This window comes from Cheilinus undulatus, linkage group 14 (genome assembly GCF_018320785.1).
Source record: "Cheilinus undulatus linkage group 14, ASM1832078v1, whole genome shotgun sequence".
Taxonomy (NCBI): Eukaryota; Metazoa; Chordata; class Actinopteri; order Labriformes; family Labridae; genus Cheilinus; species Cheilinus undulatus.
The window spans coordinates 36,689,634-36,712,676 of record NC_054878.1 but is presented as its reverse complement, the minus strand read 5'-3'; the positions used below and the strand labels follow the sequence as shown (position 1 = coordinate 36,712,676).

General features: G+C 39.2%; 2 protein-coding genes across 2 annotated transcripts in view; one reads left to right on the top strand and one right to left on the bottom strand.

Annotated features, from left to right (window-relative positions):
• Positions 1-23,043, bottom strand: part of aven (apoptosis, caspase activation inhibitor) — a 68,303-nt gene that overhangs the window by 14,956 nt on the left and 30,304 nt on the right. The window lies entirely within an intron of this gene.
• LOC121521238 (muscarinic acetylcholine receptor M5-like) overlaps positions 19,462-23,043 on the top strand; it is a 37,692-nt gene continuing 34,110 nt past the window's right edge. Inside the window, exon 1 of the mRNA XM_041805056.1 lies at positions 19,462-20,158. The gene's annotated coding sequence lies outside the window, so the exon portion shown is untranslated. The remainder of the gene's footprint in view (positions 20,159-23,043) is intronic.

The following is a 23,043-nucleotide window of genomic DNA, read 5'->3' as shown; positions in this document are numbered from 1 at the left end:
TGAGCCATGAGCAATCAGGAAACAAAGCCTTTAAAAATGGGAATTTACTCCTAAAATTTGAAGATATAACAGTGTTGTGACGTTGTGAAGTATCTTCCCCCATTCAGAGGCACATTTCAAAATTTTCACATATTTGTCACACTTGAATGTCTCAATCACACTTTAAATTAGACAAAGAAAACCAAAGTAAATACAAAATGCATTGTTAATGATGAATTTATTTATTAAGGAAAGAAAGCCATCCAAACCTACCAGGCCCTGTGTGAAAAAGTAATCACCCCCTCTTGTTAAAGCATGAATTAGATGTAATAAACAACTTTTTTTTTGAAAACTGGGTTTACTTTTACTAGACACAAGTCACCCTAATTACTGCCAGACCTGTTGAATCAAGAAATCCCTTAAATAAAACCTTTCTGACAAAGTGAAGCAGGCAGAAAGATCTCAAAAAGCAACAGATTATGCCATGTTCTACAGAAGTTCAAGAACAAATGAGAAACAAAGTCACTGACATCCATCAGTTTGGAAAGGGTTACAAAGCCATTTCTTTTTAAGGCTTTGAGACTCCAGAGAACCACATTGAGAGCCATTATCCACAAATAGGGAAAACTTGGAATAGTGGTGAATCTTCCTGGGAGTTGCCGGCATACCAAAACTACTCCAAGAGTGCATCAATGACCCATCCAGGAGGTCCCAAAAGAACCCAGAACATCTAAAGAGCTGCAGGCCTTGCCTGACTCAGTTAAGATCAGTGTTCATGATTCAACAATAACAGAGAGACTGGGCGTCCATGGGTGAGCTCCAAGGCCAAAATCACCACTGACCAAAAAGAACATACAGACTTATCTCACATTTGCCAAAAATCATCTTGATGATCCCAAAGACTTAAAGACCTTTGCTGTCCCCCTCCTTTATTGATTTATCTACTGATTGTTTTCCTGTTTAATCAAATAGTCTTTAAAAAAAAACAGAAAGCTGAGAACACCAGCAACAGTAACAAGATCATTAGGCTATTTAAATGGTAAAAGTAAATGTGAGCTTACATGAGCATATCTTTATTATAAAACCAGAGATGTGGAGTTTGTCAACGTATCCACAGCTCATAAATCATCCACCAGATTGCCTCTTCCAAATTCAAATCTTTGTCATAATTTTTTTATAGGGCTTCAGAAATACTTTTAGTCACGTCTGAGTAAGGATGGAGTCACAGATGATTTGCTGGTTGACTGTTTTCAATTTAATAATTTACTGATTATTTCACTCCATTAAGTGTTGAACAGCACCGTCCTCAGTCACCTTTAATCAGATACCAAAGAAACGTTTCCAAGCAACAGCCCAAATTTCAAGGATATTTGATGTAAAAACACTGCAAAACAGAGAAAGGAAGCAAACTTCACATGAAGGAGACAGAAACACACACATTTTTGCAATTATTGCATTTATCTATTCACTGCTAATCCTGCAGATGTTTGAGGATGTAAGATTTTATTTTGCCAGGTTTTAACATTGTATAGAAGACATATTCAATTTTTTCCTTGCCTTTCTATCAGCTCGTGTGTGTATTCTAACTATTTTCTTTATTCTGACTCACTGTGAGAACACGACGGTCCCACCGAGCAAAGAGAGGGGTGAAGATGAACAGCGGCGAGGTGAGCTCCGAGTAGAGTCGAGTGGAGCAGGATAAAAGCAGAGCGGGACACAAAGGCAGGAGTGGAAACCACAACACATCCCGAATCTAAAAGCTGAGAGCAGGACTCAGCGTTAGACATTTATAGATAGATCAGCCAAGCCGAGGTCACAAGCAAAAAGATGCTTTTTGTTAAAATGTCGTTCAACCTGCATGATGTCAAGAGACAAGAAACCACATTATACAGAAGTTACACAATGCCAGCTGAGCCACTCAGCCTGCTGCATGACTAATCTAATGTTTATTCACTGTGGAAGAACTGGCAGAGGTTTATAGACCCAAATGTCACTGACGCACTCATACAATCATCTTATCTATGAATTAATCTGCAGTTATGTGTTTAAACTGAGGTCAGGAGCTTCACTGCAGGAGGAATAAGTTATCAGAGTAACATTTAACACAGTGCCAACACAGGAACACAGGGAAAGTTTCCAGAGTCAGCGCATTGTTTCCAACTAAACTTTATTTTTGGAATAACAGATAAAGTCCTAAACAAATAAACAAACTGATGCTGATGAGTACTGACATGCGTCCTCTCTGTCGTAATCTCCATCAGGAAAGATGCAAACTCTGCAAGCACACTTTTTTTGCAGTAGTCAAAAAAGCAGTCTCCTATAAACAGAATGTCAGTTCTGTTATGAGTGTAGGCTTTGTTTTGCTGCTAGTGATGGAGCGCTGGGCTGCTGTGTCATTACACGCCGCCACCATGCTACCTCAATAGATAGCAGTCAGTAGTCTCCTGTTGATACAGCAGTGTTTCATGGCAGTTACTGTTTGCTTTTAAGCTAGCCAGGAGTTGTAGTTGTGACTGAGGTCTTCTTTTTCGTCTTTTTTGTGTTTTTCTTGATGGAAATTTCCCGTTCTTACTTTCAAAGGTGTTCTGGACTATCCATCTTCTTTGTTGTCATAGGTTTCAATAAATGTTGTCAACTTAATTGTGAAATAACACTACAATTCAAGGATGTAACTCAAGAGTGCATCTTTCTTGCTGCCAACTGCTCTGGTTGCCCGGCAAAGAAAAAAACAAAACAAAAAAACCCTAAAACTTTAAAACTATGACTTTTCTTGTAATCTCTACGATAAAAAACAGCTCCTGTGGTAAATTCTGTGTAGGACATGTTGATTAGGACATGTTTAGTATTCAAAATCAATGTGAATTGTTATGAACTGTATATTAACATGAGGCTGTAGGAAATACCCAGCCCTACCAGATGACGCTCAAAGCTCTGGCTAGTATCTAAAAGCCTGTCAACATTTACTCTAGTTTAACTTTCTAACTTTTTCTTCATTTTCTACCATACTCTTACATTTTTCATCCTCATTTTTTCTAAACAGCCTTTAATGGGCTAAATGGCTTCTTTTTAGCTGAGGGCTAGTGTGTGAACCAGTGCCCGCTGTGCTACTCTTTTAAATTGGGTGCATGCCAGTCTTTCTGTTCAAAGTCATTCTACGCTCAGATTGACTTCAAAACTATTTTCTGCTAGAAAAGTTAGAAGGTGTTGCTTTATTGCCAAAGAAAGCAGAGGTGCAAAATAAACTTTCCGAGGCTACTGCAAGACAAGGCAATCAAAACACATCACTTCAAACGCTTCTAAAGCTTTACCCTGGTATGATTTGGAAAGCCTTTTGAAGAAAAAAATCCTGACATGACAGCCGTGACAACTAATTTAAGTGACAATCAGATGCACACTGACCTCTATGACATGTGGAACAATAACCGGCACTGATTGGCTGATTGAATTGACCAAAGCCTCCCCAGTGTTTTACAGTGACGTTCACAGATTTAACAAAATCAATACCAACATCAGTGACACAGCTTGTTAATCTATTATGAATACTTCACAGCAGTCAAACAGATTTGTGACAATAGCTCTTCAAGCCTTTGTAACACTCTATAAAAACAGACAACAAAGAGGCTCCATGGAGGGCAAACCAGGTGAGTGTGTGCTGCGGGCTCACATGTAGCCTCCTCATGCTGGTGCCTGTGGCTGAAAAAGCATGGCTGTGAGTGCTGGGACATCTGGGTCCTTCATTATAAAAATGTAAGGAGCCTCGGCTATTACGTTAGCAGAGTGGACAACTCGGTAAACAGCTTTTCCTGATCAAGGCAGCACTAAAATGAATCCATCATGTGGGAAAAGGTGGCTACAGTGACTGATGTTGATCCATCTGGCTTTATTGTGAAGATATGTGCTGTTATTTACTTTGAAATGAATTTTAAAAAATAATGTGTAAAAACCTGCTATCTTGTGCTTTTTTATTTGTCAAATTGATGAGGAATAAGTGTTTGTTTTTCTCACAGGCAAACCATCATTACCAGCGTTTTCTTTATCTTTTCAAAAAGGCTTCAAAGTCCACAGCAAGATAAGAACAATGCACCCACTGGCAGCTAAATAAAGACGCACAGATCGCCTTAAATAAGAATCAAACTGCCAGGAAGTTGACTCAGTCCTTTGAAGACTTTGGAGGATGAATTATAACTGAAGCCACAGCACTAAAAAAACAACAAAATAGAGCAAGCTGCCACCAGCACTGATTGATTCACTCCAGGAATCCAGAGTTCCTCTTTTGTTGCTGTTAATTCATCCGAGCATGCTCGTAACTGTCAGAGTCTGACTGAATTATGATGCTACAGTGTAGAAAACAAACACTCAGACACCTGTGCTCTGTGAAGAGATGCATTTGTACAAGACAAATACAGTTTAGACGATCGTTCATTCTGCTCATGGCTTCAAGGAGTTAGTTTGACAGTTCCCTTTCACCTTTTTTGAATGAATAACATCTGGATTTAAAGCCTTTGGTCTGGGATTTTTTAAGACGTTTCATCATGATTTTATTCAGACAGGGGAGCAGACAGCATAGGAAATGAGGGAGGGAGGGTAGGTCTTACCATGTGGAAAAGGAGCTGCAGGTCAGACTTAAACCTGCCTCCATACATGGGATGATACCTAACCACGGTGCCATCAAGACTCTGGTGTGTGATTTATCTATGTGATAAACATCTGTTGCCTTTATTCAGGCTCCTCTGCCTTTACATAAAGGGACTACAGAGCTGCTGCAGATTAACCAGAGTAGCATCAAGTGGAAACTGCAACGTTTCATTCTGCAAAACATCATTCACATAGCTTTTTCTGTTACACAAGACAAATTTGGATCTGGCTATCTGATCACTTGAAACTTATTACAAACTTTTAAGAGAGCTTCCAAAGCCTGGTTAATCCCAGTTCACCTTTATTTCTCTATTTACTTATGGTTTTAACCTTTATTCTCATAAAACACCTTTTAGAAAGTGTTGCAAATTAGCATTTGCTTTGAAAACTATGAAATTTGCATTGTATGCCTGCTCTAGTTTGTCTATGTGTACTGTATCTGTCCCTAAGAAATAAACCATCAATAAATAAGTACAAATTTTCATAACCAACTTGTTTCTTAGTAATATAAAACACAACTTCTCAGAGCTCATTTTGACACCTTAATGATGATCTGATGGCTTTCTAATGATGTTTTTTGGGCCTTTTTGTTCAACAAAAGCCTTTAAAATGAGCCAAAAATGTGTTTTTTTGATCAATTAATTGTTGCTTGCTTCAGCATGCCTTTATAAATGAACCATCCCTACGATAATTATTTATATAATAAATCAAGTTTTGTTCCACCATTGCAGGAACTCAACACATCATCCTCATCCAAAGTGTCTGTTGGCTGAAAAAATACTGCAAGTGGTAAATGTTTAATATGTCTTTGCATCAAACTTGTGCTCCTTTTAGTCCAGCTGGAATCTCTGGCTCATCTTTCATTTGCTCACAAGTACCTGCAACAATGCATCATCACCAGAAGCCACATATCATATAGTCTAAATATAAGAAAAGAACCAGAAAACTGTCAAAAAAGAGTACACTTTATTCACCATGGCTGACCATGGATCACAATGTCTGCGGGTAAACATTGTCCCAAAAAAGCCATCCAAACCTACCTGGCTGCCCTATGTGAAAAAGTATTTGTTGTTGTTGTTAAGTCATTAATTAACTGTGATTAACCTTTTTTTTTCTCGAAAGCTGAGCTCAGTTTCACTAGCCACACCCAGGCCTGATTACTGCCAGACCTGTTGAGTATTAAAAAGAACCTGTCTGACAAAGTGAAGTAGGCTAAAAGATTTGCTAAAAGAAATTCAAGAACATGTGACAAAAAAAAAAAATTGACATCTATCAGTCTGAAAAGAGTTACAGAGCCATTTCCAAGGCTTTGGGATTTAGAGAACCACAGTGAGAGCCATTACCACAAATGGAGAAAACTTGGAGTAGTTGTGAATAGTGAGTTGTGAGAGTGGCCGTCCTACCAAAACTACTCCTAGAGTGCATCAGAAAAGAACCCAGAACAACATCTAAAGACCTGCAGGTCTCACCTGACTCAGTTAGGGTCAGTGTTCATGATTCAACCATAAGACAGACACTTGGCAAAAATGGCATCCAAGAGGTCCAAGGCCAAAACCACTGCTGATCAAAAAGAACACAAAGATCAATCGCACATTTGCCAAAAAACATCTGGATGATCCCCAAGACTTTCAGAAAAATATTCTGTGAGTGATGAGACAAAAAGTTGAACTTTTTGGAAAGTGTGTGTCGTGTCTGGCGTAAAACTCACACAGCATCCAACAGTCAAACATGGTGGTGGTAGTGTGATGGTCTGAGTCCCTTTGGTGCTTCAGGTCCTGGACGACTTTCCGTAATTGATGGAACAATGAATTCTGCTCTCTAAAAGACAATCCTGAAGGAGAATGTCTGGCCATGAGTTTGTGACCTCAAGCTCAGGCGCACTTGGGTTTTGAAGCAGGATAATGATCTGAAACACACCAGCATGTCCACCTCAGAATGTATTAAAAAAAGAGAACGTTTTGGAGTGGCCTGGTCAAATCTGGACTCTGTTGTGCACTCTGCACATTCACATTGGAGTCACTGAACAACATCCTAGCATGTCTGTTGATATTAACCAGAGCTACACCCCCATCTAGTGGTCAGCTGCTGCACAACAGCTTGAACACAACACAGACATTGCGGGCCTGAATTAACAAAACATGAACAATAAAGCTCAGTAAACTATGAATTCTGGTGCCAACTGGCATGGATGACAAAGTTAAATCTCTCTGTTAAATGTAAACATCCTTAAAGAATACAATTACATCTCTGAGTGCTTTCTAGACTTTAATGCTGGCCAGCTCAGTTACAGCCTTAACCACTGCACACAGGCCATAAATGTGGTCGATTACTGCTTCTGTTTGCCTCTATTACTGTTTTTTTTTCTATCTGAAAGCCTCCCCCAGGAGCATGATGGGAAATAACCCTTCACTATTTACCAAAATGCTGCCATCAGAGTCAATGAGAGACAATGAAAATAAAAAATATACTTGGAGGAGATTCACTAGCTCTCCAATTAAATGCATAGAGGTTACAGTATAGATATCAACATCTTTGACCATCAGGTCCACAGAGGAAACATTTAAAGAAAAATAGGCTCATTTTATCAGGAACCAGATGCAGATATTTATGATGCCACTGTATCTCACTGTTTTATCGAACCTAACAAAGAGACATCACCTGGTATTATATAATCTATTCAACACTAATGTGGTGAACCATTCTTGGAAGATTCAGATGCATTTATTTTCTCATTAATAGGCTGTAAACAAGTTTATCTTTCCAACAACACAAGGCTGTCATATGAGGTCAAAAGGTCTGACTGATGAATAATTGTCCATATACACACTAATTATCTACAGAGTCCATGACTCTCTGAGACTTTTTATTATTCATGACTTCCTTACCCTTTCCTTTGGATTGTAAGATTGTCGTTTAGTCAAAAACAAACTGAACAAATTAAGAAGAAAGGGATCAATACATTAAAGTGGCCATCTTTTTCCATTAGACTACATTTCTCCCTCAGTCTGTCTCAGTGAGATGCTGCGAGGCAAACAAGCCCCGCGGTCAACTCTGCTTGTGTTTCATTGGGAGCCTCTAATGATGCTCATTCATCTCGGTTCACCCAATTTCAGACTGAGGTCACATTCATATCCAAAGGCAGGCTCTTAGTAAGGAAACCCAACTAACAAGGCAGATTTAAGAAAGCCAATCTGTCCATGTATTGATATTAATCCTTTACAATCCATTAAATCCAGTGTGCTTAGTTATGCTGATTCACTAAAGCTGTGGCGAATAATTGACTCTAGACAGCTCGGCTCGTCATGATACCTGCATTTTTAATTTCAATATGAACAATATGAACCAAAAATCATATATATATTTGTTAGCTGAATGTTGATAAATAATGCACATCTCGATGCATTTTAGCAAAAACAAAGTCAGTTTAAAGTAGAGATTGGAGGCGTTAATTTATATTGATAATGATACCTCACTGATCAAAGTCCTCATTAATACAATTCATACTTTTCTATTGTGTGGGGGAAAGGCAAAATGATATTGCCATTTCATCACTACACCCAGCAACAGAAAACTATTGATTAAAGCAGAACCTGAGGTAAAACTATCAATCCATTAGATCTGTTTAATATTGCTGAGATCCTCAGCAGAAGAAGCCAACAGAATCACATCATCTGCAAACAGCAGCGACAGAATTCTGAGTCATGCTGACAGCCCTATCAAAAAAGAAATTAAATATTTACATCTATGAATTCTCCTTAGTTAAAATAAATATATGGATAGATAAATAAATAAACAAATGCACAAATAAATAAATGATTAAAATTATATCTCTCCTTTTAGCCTAAGCATTTGAAATGAATTATTTTGTAGAAGTATATTATTGTTAGTGGTTGTAACTCTAATCTATCTTTTTACTGAGCATTGGGCCTAGCATCTTTTTTTTTCCAAATTAACATCCATAATGACTTTTTCAACATAAATGATACCCTCCTACCCTATATCTCATTTATACACAGTATCATTAAGACTTGATATATTACACATCCCTATTATCAACCCTTTTATGAAAACAATGCATCAAAAATATAAGTCCTGGGCACCTAATATTTGGTATTTATTCATTTTTAATCATCAAATTTGCAAGTAAAATAATACAAAAAAGCACATTTACTTTGTTTGTTGTAGGGCTGTCATGATACCAGAATTTTATTCTTTGACTTGATACTAGAAGAGTAAAAAATGGAATCAAACTTCTACACCTTGTCTAAATTACACAGATACATCAGTGTATTTGTGCTATATGGACTATGTGTAAGGTCTGCTTGCAGTACTTGTTGGATCCATTTCATGCCTATGACCCTGTTTCCTAAAATATGTGTTTTTTCTTAAGCTTGGGCACTTTAAGATACTAGAATTCATCAAGAAATGTAGATGAAAAAGTATTTAAAGTATTGCAAAAACATTGTAAAGTAACAAAAAAGTTACTACAAAGAGTTGTAGCGACGGGCTCTTTCACACAACACAAATTAACACAAGTGCTACCGATCTTTTCATATTGAATATCATTTAAAGTCAAGTAATTTGAGATTCAGGTTTATTAGTATTTTCTTTATTTCACAGACAGACTAAAACACCTACAAATAAATCTCAGCTATATAATCTGTTTATGCTTTTAATAATGGAGAATAATCGTTGTGAAGTCTCCTAGAGCCCGATAAACCAGTTTCAAAGCGAGTAATTATTAAAACCTTTACATAACGAAGCAAGCTTCCTCCTCCTATCAGTGCTCAGCCTTTTCAGTATTGATAGGGTTGTGGGGTCATTGATTTATGTGAACTGATGATATAGAACCATATCTCTGTGAGGTTGCATTATCAAATAACCTTTATTTTACAAAAACAGAGCCAATTATTTAAAGAGTGCGGTTTAGAAAGACAAATGAAATTAGTCATTTAATGGTGTGATTCTCTGCCTCAATTAAAGGTAATTGCTTTGTGTGCTTCACGCCTCCCACACTGTGTTGCTTGTCTTTCAGTAAATAACAAAAGCAGGGATGGTAATAATGGCACATAAAGCCTTGCACCACATGCATGGCTTCACAAAGCCTCCAGTTGTCATCTTCCTGCTGCCTGAACACTTCTGCATTTATTATGAAGTCAGGCTGCTCATTAGCAGAGAGCAACCAAATGAAACATTAGTGAGGAGAGGTGCTGTCTTTATTCAGACAAACAGCAAGCAGCAGGGGCTCGTTCACTAAACCTAACAACGAAGTCCAGAGGAGCACAAGAATCACCACCTATTTTCAAGATGGAAAATTTATCATAGCCCCTTTGTGCTAATGTCAGTCACAAAAGTGACAATGTTACTGTTTCTGGGCAAATGCTCAGTCTGCTTACAGACTTAGGCTGTACAGAAATCAGAACTGGCATGCAACTAGCGGATTTATGCTAGTTAAGGCTAGTCTGGGAAATTAATTGCTGAATGGCAAAAACTGATTTTATTAGTCTCCATATGAACTTGTTTCTCAAGCCTAAACATCACCTGCTGTCCTGAGAGTTTAAAAAAAAATGCAGAACAGTCTGTTACTGAGTTTTTCATAAAATTGTACTTGTACTGTACCTCATAGAGAGACATTTTCCCTTTTTGACAGAGGTCGTAGTGTTTACCATTCATCCAAGACAGTTGGCAAAGCAGAGTTTGGCATTGTAAAGACAGCTTTTTCCCATCATATATGGTAATATACTTGCAAGATACAGTGCATTCATAAAGAATTTAGACCCTCTTCACTTTTTTTTGTTGGCTTTTACATGGAGGTTTTTGCAAACTCCAAACATGCTTTCATGTGTTTTGCACAGAGGAGAGTTTTCTGTCTAGCCACTCTGCCATAAGCCCAAGACATTGAGGGCTGCAGTGATGTCTGGAGCTTTGTCCTATTTCCTCACAGGATCTCTGGAGTTCAGTCAATGTTCTTGGTCAACTCTCTTACTAAGTTTGGCCAGGCGACAAGCTCTTGGAAGATTCCTGGTTGTGCCAAACTTCTTCCATTTAAGAGTTATGGAGGTCACTTTGCTCTTGGGAACCTTCAGTGCAACAGAATTGTTTGTAGCCTTCCCCAGATCCATGCCTTGCAACAATCCTATCTCTGAGTTCTGCAGGCAGTTCCTTTGACCTCATGGCTTGGCTTTTGCTCTGATAAGCATTGTCAGCTATGAGGCCTTCTATAGAGAGGTGCATGCCTTTCCAGATCATATTCAATCAATTTAATTTACCACAGGTGGACTCCAATCAAGGTGTAGAAACATCTCAAAGGTGATACTTCAGTTTATTATTTCTAATAAATTAGCAAAAAAATATGTTTTCACTTTCTCATTATGGGGTACTGAGTATAGATTATTGAGAGAAGGAAAATATGTTTTTGACTGTAGCGTCAGGCTGTATCATAATGGAAGTAAAAAATTAAGGCGGTTGTCTGAAAACTTTCTGAATGCACTGTATGTTACAACGGGGCAAGTAGAAAAAAATGGACAAAGTTGTGGTGAAAAAGTTGGTGGATTACATTCAAACATGCAGTTCATCCAAAATAACTGGAGGAAATTTTCAGGAGTACATTGCATGTGTGAAAGGGGCTTCTGGTTGCATAGTAGTACTGGCGATTTCTATAGATTAACTCCAAACGTTTTGTAATTGTAAGGGTTTTATTTTGCTGTATGCTGGATAAGTACACTTACTCAACCAGGAAGCATAAATATCAGGAATAGCTGAAATCCTAAAGCAGCTAACCCTTAAACCAAGCTCAGACTAAAGATTTGTGACGGGCTTCTCTGCAATATTCTGAAAGTCTGTCAGCTCAAACTGCTGCAACTGAAGGAGACGATGTATCATTTCCATAAACAGGGCCTTGTGATTTTTATTAATAGAATTGTGGATGGAGTAGGCCAATAAAGTAAAATCAACTATTGAACACGGAATATAACAAATTGATTTTGCTTTACTAAAACGCTGTGTTCCTAAGAAAGAGGAACGTTTATCTGGGGAGAATATTCCAGATTACTAGTATGTGGCACAACCTTTGCATCACTTCACAAACACTCCCAATCAATATAAACCTGCCGAAGCAGTCGCCTGAAATGCCAGCAAACGCTACATTAAACACAGGGCTATACAGTGCTACATGATGCTGCATGTGCTACAAGAAAACTGTTCTGTGACACATGCATCATAGTTACAGAGAGTGAGGTGTGTCTGTGCCTGGCACACAGCACTGACTCCAGGCTTAACTACCAGTCCCTCAAAGGAGGCAGACTCAAGTCGGGCTCAAGTGTTTTTATGAAGGCCTATCGGTTGTACAGACATCATAATTCCCCATCCTCATACACTTCATCTTTCCCTCTTTCCCCCTTTGTTTCTCACTACCACTCGCTAATTAAGCACGGACTGTCACAGTCAGTGTACGGTTGGTAAAATAACAGCGTTCAGCCTCAGTAGTAACTTCTGTTTAAGTTTCATTTTTACAAAACATTGACTGACACCACAGTGCTTTCTCTCTGTCTCTCTCTCATTTGAGTTTACTTTCTTCCGCCATGAATTTCTGTTTTTCATTATGATAACTTGTAATAAAAGCCCTTCAATTACCCTTCAGTTACTGAAGTGCTTCAGGGAAATTCCACTAACTCCGTATCTGCAGCTTTGTGTGCACTGAGGTTTATTTTCCAGTTGGCAGTGGCACATGCCCTCACCGTATGAATGGGTTTTTGAAGCGCAGCACTGAGCAGCTTGATGTCAAACAATATCAAGACCAATGTGTGAGTAAAATGTAGATAGCAAGCCATTTTGTCTTTCTGATGTTGATTTGCTGTTCATTTTATATTACTTTGGAATTTTTCTGCTTGTATCGTGTCAGTACTAAGGAAATTAAAAGTTTTTATATTTTCTTCAAGGGATGTGTGGTGTCAAATAAAATCCTGTGGTTTTCCAACTCTAAAAAACTTTTCTTCATCCTTAGTGTCAAATTATCTCTGTGAACCTCTGACTGATGTAATTTAATGTTGACATAGTGATGAGAATAACAGTTGGGAGTCTATGATTTGCAGTTACTCTGTGCTGCCCCACTGCATTTGGGTCGTTTGAGGCTGACTATATGACAGTCGTAGCTGAATGTCGGACCATGCTGTGAGACTGAATCGTTTACAGGGCACGACCATAGTGCATGATTTATGCACTCACACTACACGGTCTACACAGCTGTAGAAAGTCATTTCAGCTGTTGTCATGACGATTTAAGCTTCTAACAGTTTATGAAGGAAAAAATACCCCATAGTTGAGGATTCTGCTTGTGGTTCAGCTTTCACTGTAAAAGCGTATAGAGCCATACGGCTCGACCAGTTGGGAGGAACTGTACTCTGTACACAGCATGAGAAACATTGCACAATCTGACTAAAACTTGACAAGACTTCCAGTGAGCCATGCAACTCAAAATTAATGGCAAAATCAGATGAGATTTGCAAAGGGTCCGCCCAATTGAGGACTGACGTATGCTGACAACAGTCTCCACTTAAAAAAAAAAAGAACACAATGCACAATGCAGAAAGCATGCTATGAAATTACATAGACTACCTAGAGAGGGAGCAATTCCCTCAAGGGAGTGCTCGAATGAGGATCACTGTGCAGAAGAATGTGAAATTTGAGGGTAAAATCTTCCAAAGCAAGATTTCTATTTCCCATTCCATGGCTGCTAAAAACCAGCTACTGAGACCTGACAAACTGAATCCAGGCATCTCCATCAGTTGGCCTGATAATAGCTGCAACAGCTTAGTTCACACAGCTGCAACTGTTGCCAGTAACAGTCTAAAATGGTCTTGTTGTGAACTGGGCTTTACATTTATTCTCTGAGTGGTGGGATGGCTGAGTTGGGGATGCACTGATCGAAATGATCTGTCATTTTAGTCAGACCCAATAATTTCTCATGATGCACCAGGCAACTCCTCTTGGGTGGCTTAACAGCTTGATTCTCCGTACAGATACGAGTCTACTGGTCTCTGCCCACACAAAAATGCTTCCTTCCTACATTTTCTTTTTATCATTTTCCTAGAAAAAAAGAAACATCTGTAACAACTGGTTGAAAAAAGTCTGGTAAGAAACCATATTTCCTCTTGATGTGACAATGACTAATTGATGCTTACTGTATTGTCCACAATCAATCTGTGAGTCTCCAGTAGCGTCCACTCATGGTAACAGAGGTGGTTAACAGCATCGTGTCACAATGCTGGTGTCACTGGGGTCAACTGTGTGGGTGGATGAGCCCAATCTACGAAAATGGAGCAATCAGCGCGTATCTGTGAGCCTCATTACATTAACCCTCTGAGGGATACATTAGACATGTCTCATATCCTTTCTATTGCATTCTCCTGATAATCGATAGCAGGCCTGCGGCTCGGCGGTCCGCGGGAACATGCATGATATATTCACATGAAAGAAAAACTGTTTGAAAGATATGCACAGAGCTCGGTCTTCACTCGGCAGACTCAATCACAGAGTGAGGATGAAACAGCTGTGCTCCTTTCAGGCGAGATGTTATTTCTGAAGGAGCCAGAAAAAAAGTCAGCGTTTGAATGGGTCCTCCTGTCGCCAAATCCTCTATTAGAATAACTGAATAATGCAGCGACACCTCTCAGAGCTAATACCTTTGTTGAAGTGAAAAGACTTCATGCATGAATAGGGTTTAACAATGCACAAAGCCTATCGCTTAGGGAGGGAAAACATGTTAATTCCAAGGGCTTGAGGGGTGAGAGTATTGTTTATGTTAATGGGTAAATTGGTCAAATAAATGTAATCATAGATCGATGCACTATTCTTCAAGGGACAGATTTAACACCCTGTTTGCTTTTCATTCCCTTAAATTTTACTTACCCAGTAGTATCACACTTTGCTAAAGAGAAATTTACCCAGTTAGACTGATTTTCTAATATGAAAACCAATTTTCTGCTGACATCAATATTGCAGATCTCCCACCACAGAAAAGGACCAAACAAGGAACGGCTATGCATTTAGTTCCTCTTAAAGATTTTTGTATTTGCAGTAGGGATGCTCCTAGTCAGTAACTGCAAAGTCAATAAAATGCAGATTTACATTCAGACCTCACGTCTACACTAAGATTAAGCAAATGCTTAGAAACGAATGTTAGGAGAGCACCATCAGCCTTTTGTACTGCTTGCAGGTGAATAGCCTGGTGCCAATCTCCACCCTGGGCCCTAAGCCAGAGGTCATCAACTACATTTGTTCAAGGGCCAGCTTTTATTTTAACAGATGTTGTGAGGGCCAGGCTTTTCTCACAAAAATATGTGCCCCTGGCCTGTCCACAACCCCCTCAAGTACCAGAGAACCCCCCCACCCCTTTCCCACCTTGCAGAAAATGATTGCTGTGTTCTCAGATTTTCCCCTCATGATGTCATGTGGGGAGTTAGCACTGCCCCTAGGTTTGGTTGGCCCTTCCCACTTGGAATAAAGCTCCGCCCTCCTCTCCTGATCTTCTGCTCAGCTGCCGGCTGAGAAGAGGATCAGGAAAGCCACATCCATTAAGCCACATCTATTTCCTGAGAGGGGCAGGGTCAGGGGCGGAGTCAGGCAGCTCAGTAACATTTAAAGCCACAGACACAGCCCGCTCTGAGCAGGGCTGGAACAGAGAGGGTTTTTTTTTAGACATACAAAAATCCAATACTGGAGTGTTTTTTTTTCAGCAACAAACTTTAAAGGCATGTTTTGGGGACCTCTTAGACCAATATAAACTTGGGTAAAATATGTCCCCTTTAAAATGTATGCTATTTTTAGGCATTAACAGTGAGAACAGCCTCTACCACCTACACTTCGGCCACAAGGGGGCGATTGAATTTTTGTAACTTCATATTTCAGAGGCTGTGGTGCACAAGAGGATTAAATAGTTTGTTCATGAATATGGTTATAAAATGTTAGAGAAACTAATAATGTTAGAAACTGTAAATATGCTACAGCCTGCCCAAGGAAAGCAAGCTAGGTTTATAAATAACCCTGATCCCATCTTTCTTCATCGTTGCTGCCCACCTGTATAAGACCTCACGTTATTTCAAGCGCAGTGCTTAATGCTGACATGTTCCACAACATGTGACGTCTTCTTAGTCTCACTGTGTCAACATCAGACATTGAGCTGTCCTCACTGAACACTGATATGAACATCTGCTCATGAACGCAGCAACAAGCAGCGTATTGGTGAGCTTTTAAAACCTGAACACAGTTTTCTTCTTCATGGATCAGAGACTAAAATGTTCCCTTTAAAGCAGAAAGCTTTGGCTAAAGGCATGCCGAGTACGTCAGGGGATGTACTTATCTTTCACAGGATTTTAGTCAACAATGGTCAATCTGTCATTATTGATCTTTTTGGCGCCCCTACTCATTCTGTAATGACACTCAAAACTAGGAAGTCATTACTTATGCTGCATTGCTTTAGGGAGGCTGAAGTCTCACAAGTACATCCGCCTCTAGTTAGAGGTAAATCGATGTGACAGTCAAACCCTTCTACACATATCAGATTCCTGATGAAGAAAACAACACGACTGCTATTCACATTACTATCAAATATCTGTGTTTAATACAAGAAGCTAGACAAAAATGCAATCTGGATTCTTGTGAACAAGTGTGTATTACACAACAAATTTCTATCACATGAAGACTGATCAACATGACTGTGACCCAAACAAAGAAATGCATTAGGTAAAAAAATATATATATCTACAGCTAAAGGTAAGGTAAAAAAAAGAATACATAAATAGATTAACTTCTAAGACAGCTACAATTATTTGACAAGATTTTGTTTTTACTGTCAGTCAACAAGACAACTTTAAGCCAACTTTAAAGGGATGTTTTTGGATTTTTGAAGTATGAGGTACTTGGCTATAGTGGTGGCATTAGCCTCCAGTGATTTCTGTGAAAGTTGTTCCTGTGGTTAGATGGAGCTCAGAGAGCTCTGCGGCATAATGGCTGTAGATGGGAACGTTTTTTTCCATGTAATTTAAAGAGTTTTACATAAATATGGGCTAAGAAAATATGTTGGCTCGCCTGTACACTGTGTCGTAAATGTACAAAGCAGTTCACTTCTCCAAAAGAAATTCCTCTGTCAGGCACTGATTTACGATGCAGCTTTCAGCATTTTGTCTCCTTCTGCCACGCACTGATATCCTCTGATCATCCGCCACACTAAGCTAAATATAATATGAGCGAGTAATGATGATGTGCAGTCTACTGTGGATACAAGAGGATATTTGTATGAACCGGAGTACACCAAAGAAAAACTTATACAGATGGAGAGTCAACGGGTTGACAGAGAGAGCATCATTTGAAAGTTTTGAGCAGGAGAGATCCCGAGTTACCTGTTGGTGTAGGTGTGGAAAATGCGAACCCATGCTCATGGATCTCTGCTGCTCAAAACTTGGTCAAAACTTTATGGGTAGAGCATAAAAAAGAGAAAAAGATTGTATCAGACATTTTGACACTCCTCAGATGAAAAAAAAATTGCACTGTCTGCAATGTGAAAATTGCTGCATGCCATACTGCAATTTAATCTAATTGCGATTCATTGCCCAGCCCTCGCTCAAACCCTAAAATACAGCCCCACACATTTATCCCTCCTCCACCAAACTTCACAGTCAAACCCAGACTCACTCTAACCTTGCAAAACAGATGGATTTGTCCGTTTCCGTATTTCTCACTGGCTAATCCATCTTGCAAAGCTCCCATCTGAACAGTTTGGGCCAGGTTAGAAAGTGACAGGACCAATCAGTGTCAAGGGGCAGTACTTTAGGGCACGGCGGAGGATGAGATAAGCGTGGATGCTGCTATAGCGTCAGTTTATCAGAACTCGACAACATTTCTTTGTTAAAAGAAGAACAAAGAACAGCACTGAGTTGTTTTCTTTTCAAAAATGACAAAAGTCTACAATCCCATGGTTCGCGTTATGCAGTTCTCCACCGACTTTACTCCTTGGTAGGAGCTACGTCACGTGTTTCGTTGCTCTGATTGGCCTGTAAAGACGTGACAGAACGTTCATCCAATCCCCTTCCAAGTTTTTTTTCAAAGGCTCTGCCCTTTCCCAAACGCTGTCTATGGAAGGTTTTCCAGATGGATGTGTGAAACAAATCCATCTGGCATGCCAGGTCAGACTCACCCATGACAGCCACACAGTGAGATATGATTCCTCAATCCACAGAATATGTTGCCTCTGCTCCACTGTGGTTTGCATGCAGCTGCTCAGCTATGGAAACCCACTCATGAAGCTCCTCCTAGTTTTTGTGCTTACATTAATCCCACTGGAAGGTCAGAACTCTCCAGCTATGAACTCAGGAGAGCATTGGCAACTTTGATGCACCATGCGCCTTCGTAGTTGTTGACGCTACTCTGTGATCTTACAAAGTCTCCTGCTTCGTGGCTGAATTGCTGTTGCTCCTAAATGCTTCCACTTTCCAATAATATCCCTTACAGTTGACTGTGGAATATCAAATGTCATAAACCATCTTATTTTGTAACACGTTTGTAAATGGGGACTGCATGGCTAGGTGCTTGATTTTAAACACCTGTGAAAACGGGTCTGATTGAAACACCTGAATTCACTCATTAACAGGTGTTACTAAATCTTCTTGTCCATACATTGTATATCACAAGAAGACAAACTATTGCAGTGCGTGTTTTTACACTATCATTCAGCCCTACTTCATTCTGATGCCCACTCTACATACTGATGGCAGTCTCTGCCATCAGTGTGAAGGCCGCTGAAGATGGAGTACACTGATGTGAATGGGTAGGTGTGACCTGCCGTGCAAAAAGCACTTAAAGAAGTGAGATGACTAGAGAAGCGCTATACAACCTCAAGTCTATTTACCATTTAACACAAGTAAAGCGCAACATGTCCGTTGTTTGTCCATGTGAGGGTCAGGGGCTCAGTGATAGGTTAATTGCTTCCTTTGCGGTACGGTGCCTAGAGGTCAAATGAGTGTTCAGCATTGAAGGTCATCAGCAAACTGTGTCCTTTACTTAAACAGATTGCAAAATGTCAGACCACTCTGGTTAAACTCTAACATCAAAATCTGCATATTGATACCCCTTTGCTTCACTCCAATTAGAAATAAATGGCAAATATACAGCCAGCCTTGCAATCCCTTCCATATCGACAGAGTGCACTTTTAAAAAACATTTTCATTGAATTATCCGCCTCCAAATTCAAGCATCTGTTGGAATAGACTAAAGATACTCTGTCAGCCAATGCCTTTTTGTCTGTTTTTTTACCAAAGAATTCAATCCTTACCTCAATTCACCTCCTTAAGAGAGAAAAAAATACAATTCTGTTTGCTCGCTCTGCAGCAAGAAGCTTATCTGAAAAAGGAAGGCCAAACCAGAATCACACAATAGAGGAGTGTGAGATTTCTTTGCAAACTGAAAGCGGTTTTCAAATTCTGCCAATCACTTCTGGCTGCTTCCATCATCCCTCACCCTACTTTAAAGAGGGTCCACAGTCAAACACATAAGGGATTAGCAAGGTCACTGTGAAGTGAGACGTGTGAGGCAGTTGTGAGAGCGCGTTTCCTCTCTGATGAAGACTTCCAGCTAGAAAGCACTGCCGATACAAAAGCAAACAATCGTCCCTCTCTGGACTGCTGCTGACACCCACATCGACTCCTCCTCCTCCTCCTTCTCCTAGTGCTGCTCCTCCCCCCCGCCCCTCTCTGCTTCATCCTACTCCTCCACCTCCTCACCTCTTCCTCTCTTCCTCTTACATGTTGCTGAGTGCGGAGCTCGGATGCAGGATGAGGCTTCCGGCCATGTGGGAATTTCTCTTAACTGTGGCTCGGGGTTGAATCTGCGTCTGTGAGGACGTTCATCCAAGAAGCGGCAATCAGAAGCACAGTGGGACACAAAAGGTCAGTCAATCTGTGTAGCCTTGAGGAATCAAACTTCACTTCACTTGCCAGTGGAGTCGCTCTAACTCTGCAGAAAGAGAGGAACGGCAACTTGTTGCTGCTTTTATTGATTTCCTTGAAGATGTCGATTAAGCTCTGTGAAAAATAAGAAGCTTTGATGAGATTTTTCCATGCAGAAGACCAGGATTAGTTTCCAGTAGTTCACCTTTCTCTGAAAAAGGTCTAACGAGGCACCTTAGCTGCTCTGTCACATGGACACTGACACTGAACAGCTGTTGCATTCTCCATCTCAGCACAGAGAGCATTCAGCAGCTTCACAGTGCAAAATGATGCTGAAAAACTTGTTTGCATCCTCTCTTACTTAGCAACTGGTGAGGATGAGAGATGCTGTGATGACCTATCTGTATTTGAGAAGTGTGTTTTTCACCTCGTTGGAGAGAGGAGCTCAAGGGGAGAAAAGTCAGCACGAGGGAGCAGGAGAGGCAGCTGTGAGAAAGTGACAGAACTGTACCAGACTGAAGAAGGAGTAAAGGAAAAACAGTGTATCAAAGAGCTGGACGCACGCCCGTATAGCACTGCAGGATCGTGTTTTGTCAGAGCCGTGCACGGTGAGTATGTATTCTGTTTGATGTGGCTGTTATGGCAGGAAATTAAACAGCTCACAGGAGCAGCTGTCAACTGACCTCTATGACTCTTCAGTTAAATCATGTTATAAATTCTAACATTATAAATTTTTTATCACTGAGTAGTTAAAAAGCCTGGGTTAACATATTAATGAATCATGGAACAAGTGCTGGGCTTCATCAGCTGTCAGGAGAGCTTTTATAACTCGCACTCAGAGCTCGACATCACAAGTGCTACAATGTGGATTTAAAAGAGCCTCTTTTAACACACATTAGATTCATTTGAGTCTGAATCTTTGATTTACTTCAATATGTTCAGATATTAGTGTGTAAGGCTGCTGAGTCTAAGTGTATTAAGGAACAGTAGGAGGTAAATAGTGAGATGATCTGATTGAAGGTCTCATTAAAAACCATGGAGATGACAAGTCACGTCACAGGCATTCTTACAATTTGAACCACAGGCATGAAAATCATGAGCTTTGTCAAAAATGAGCTTCAGGCTTCAACTATGGCAAGACTTAATAAAATGCAAGGAATTCATCAAGGCAATGTTTGCAATATTTGATAATTTTAGCACATTTTCAAGGCATAAACACTCAAAATCCACTCCTTTGTTTGACAAATATGCATTTTTGCTTCAGCAGCTGCAGCAATCTTCCCATCTTTCCACCTCAGGTTCCAAAATGTCAATACTTTTCATTTCAGTGTATTTATAAACTGATCCTGTCCCCTTTTATGTAATGACTGAAAGCACTAAAAAGCACCAGATCTTCAGAGAAAAGATTTTCATTCATATTTTTGACCAAAAGCTGCTGCAAGCAAAAAGAGAGAGACAGAGAGCAGCTGTGGTCCATTCAAATTCACAGATACTGATGTTTTTTCACGTCTTTTTGGTGTTTAAACAGGATGCAAAAGTTTGAATTTCACACAGGCAGAAAGCAGAAGAAATACTGCCAATGCACTTGTGCAATTTAGACCATTTTCCTGCAACTTTTGGTGTTAAAAACAATAAATTTCTTAATTTAAGGTGCCAAGGACTTCATGTTTTATTTCTTTGGTATTATTTTTATTGGATTTTTAATTGTATCTTACCAAACTTTAAAATTCTGGGACCAGGTCAACTCTATTTGGACTTTAAAACATAAATGCATTATAAAAAATCCCAATCTGAGACAACATCAGCACTAATAAACATCTATTTCTTGTTCAACAGGTTTCAAACCTGAAAAAAACATGCAAGTGTTTCATTTTATTTCAGTTCTAATAACTTCATTTGTGTAAAAGCATGCGTGTGTAAACATTTACATATCATCGTCTCTTATTATGTAAGACCCACAATGGCAGCATTATCTCACCTGAAGGAAAGTGGAGATGTTAAAGCCAAAGTAAATGTGCAATCTAGACTGTGCAGAAGTTATTGCAATTTTTAATGTTCGAAAACAAGAAATCTCTAAATTTAGGTTACTTGGGACTTCATTTTTTGTTGTTTTGGTCTCAAAGATGGTATCTTCTTTAATTGTATATCACCAAAATTTAAAATTTGGTACCAAGTCAACTATATTTGGTCTTAAAAACATTAGTGCATTGAGAAAATCCTCATCTTAGACATCATCAGCACTGTTAAACATCTATTTCTTGTATGAAACCATAAAAAAGTGCATCAATGCATACTTCCATATCCTAGTCTTCTATTATTTAAGACACAGAATGGCAGCAATATATCCCTTAAAGGAAACTGGAGATGTTAATGCCGCTGCTTGGCTGTGCGATGACTCTACTTCAATCATTAATTGATTATCAATGGTAGCGGATTAATTTTCATTTCACTGAATGAGCAAATGAAATGAACAATTATTGCAGCTCTATAATTAACCTGATATAATTGGATTTGGGTGATAAATTGGACAAGATGAGCTATTAGAAGATGTCAGAGTCAGCTCTAGGAAACAGTATGGAGTATACTCGACAATTTTCTGAAATTACAGAGATCAAACTGTGTAAATGAGGACAAAAGTGGTGGAATAATCCATTTTTGATGCAGTATGATTTGTGGAGCTTCAGCTGCAGTTTAAAGTCTTTATTTGTAAAGTCAAACTTTTTGAATGTTTAATAGTTTCACATGTAAATTTTGAGTTATCATGATATCTGAATTTCAGCATCAATACAAGTACAGGCCAAGTGGTTTATCACCATGAAAAAAAAAACAATTCCTTGGTACTTAAATTGGGGACATTTCCTGATTTTAACAGCCAAAAAATACAGGCAAACTACTGCACAACGTCTACATCACAAAAATATTGGCTATAGTCTCATTGAGAAGTCTTTCATCTCAGTTACCATTCATTATCCATCTGAACTGACATGGGACTTCAAAAAAACTTCCTTTTTTTTTTTTTTTTTTTTACAGTTTTCCTTGGTTAAAATATTATTGTGGTTCTAAAGTTTTTTCTGACCACGAGTCGAAATGTGTCCGTTGTGCCTTGCCTAAATAAAGGTGCTTAAAAGGACATTTTGAGTGCTGACTTCTCAGTTGATGTACGTATTTTTTGTCATAAGAAGTTTATTGTTGGAAGAGTGCTTCTTTGTTGCTTTCCTTTGTTATGTTTGTTTTGAAACATTTAGTATTTGAAAGCATCAAAATATCATAAGCTTTGACCTTATGTGAGTGGCATGTGAATTATTTGGTGCTTTTCTTAACTTTTCGTCATGTTTAATGCAAGGTATGTCAATTCTGCCATCAGGGGGGCCAATAATCAAAACAATAATTAAAGATGTTGAGTAGATTGCACTGTTCAACCCAGCCAGCTCCGATGCTTACTTTTAGTTTTGGATCGAGGACTGTTAAAATTAAACTGAACTCTAAAATGGTT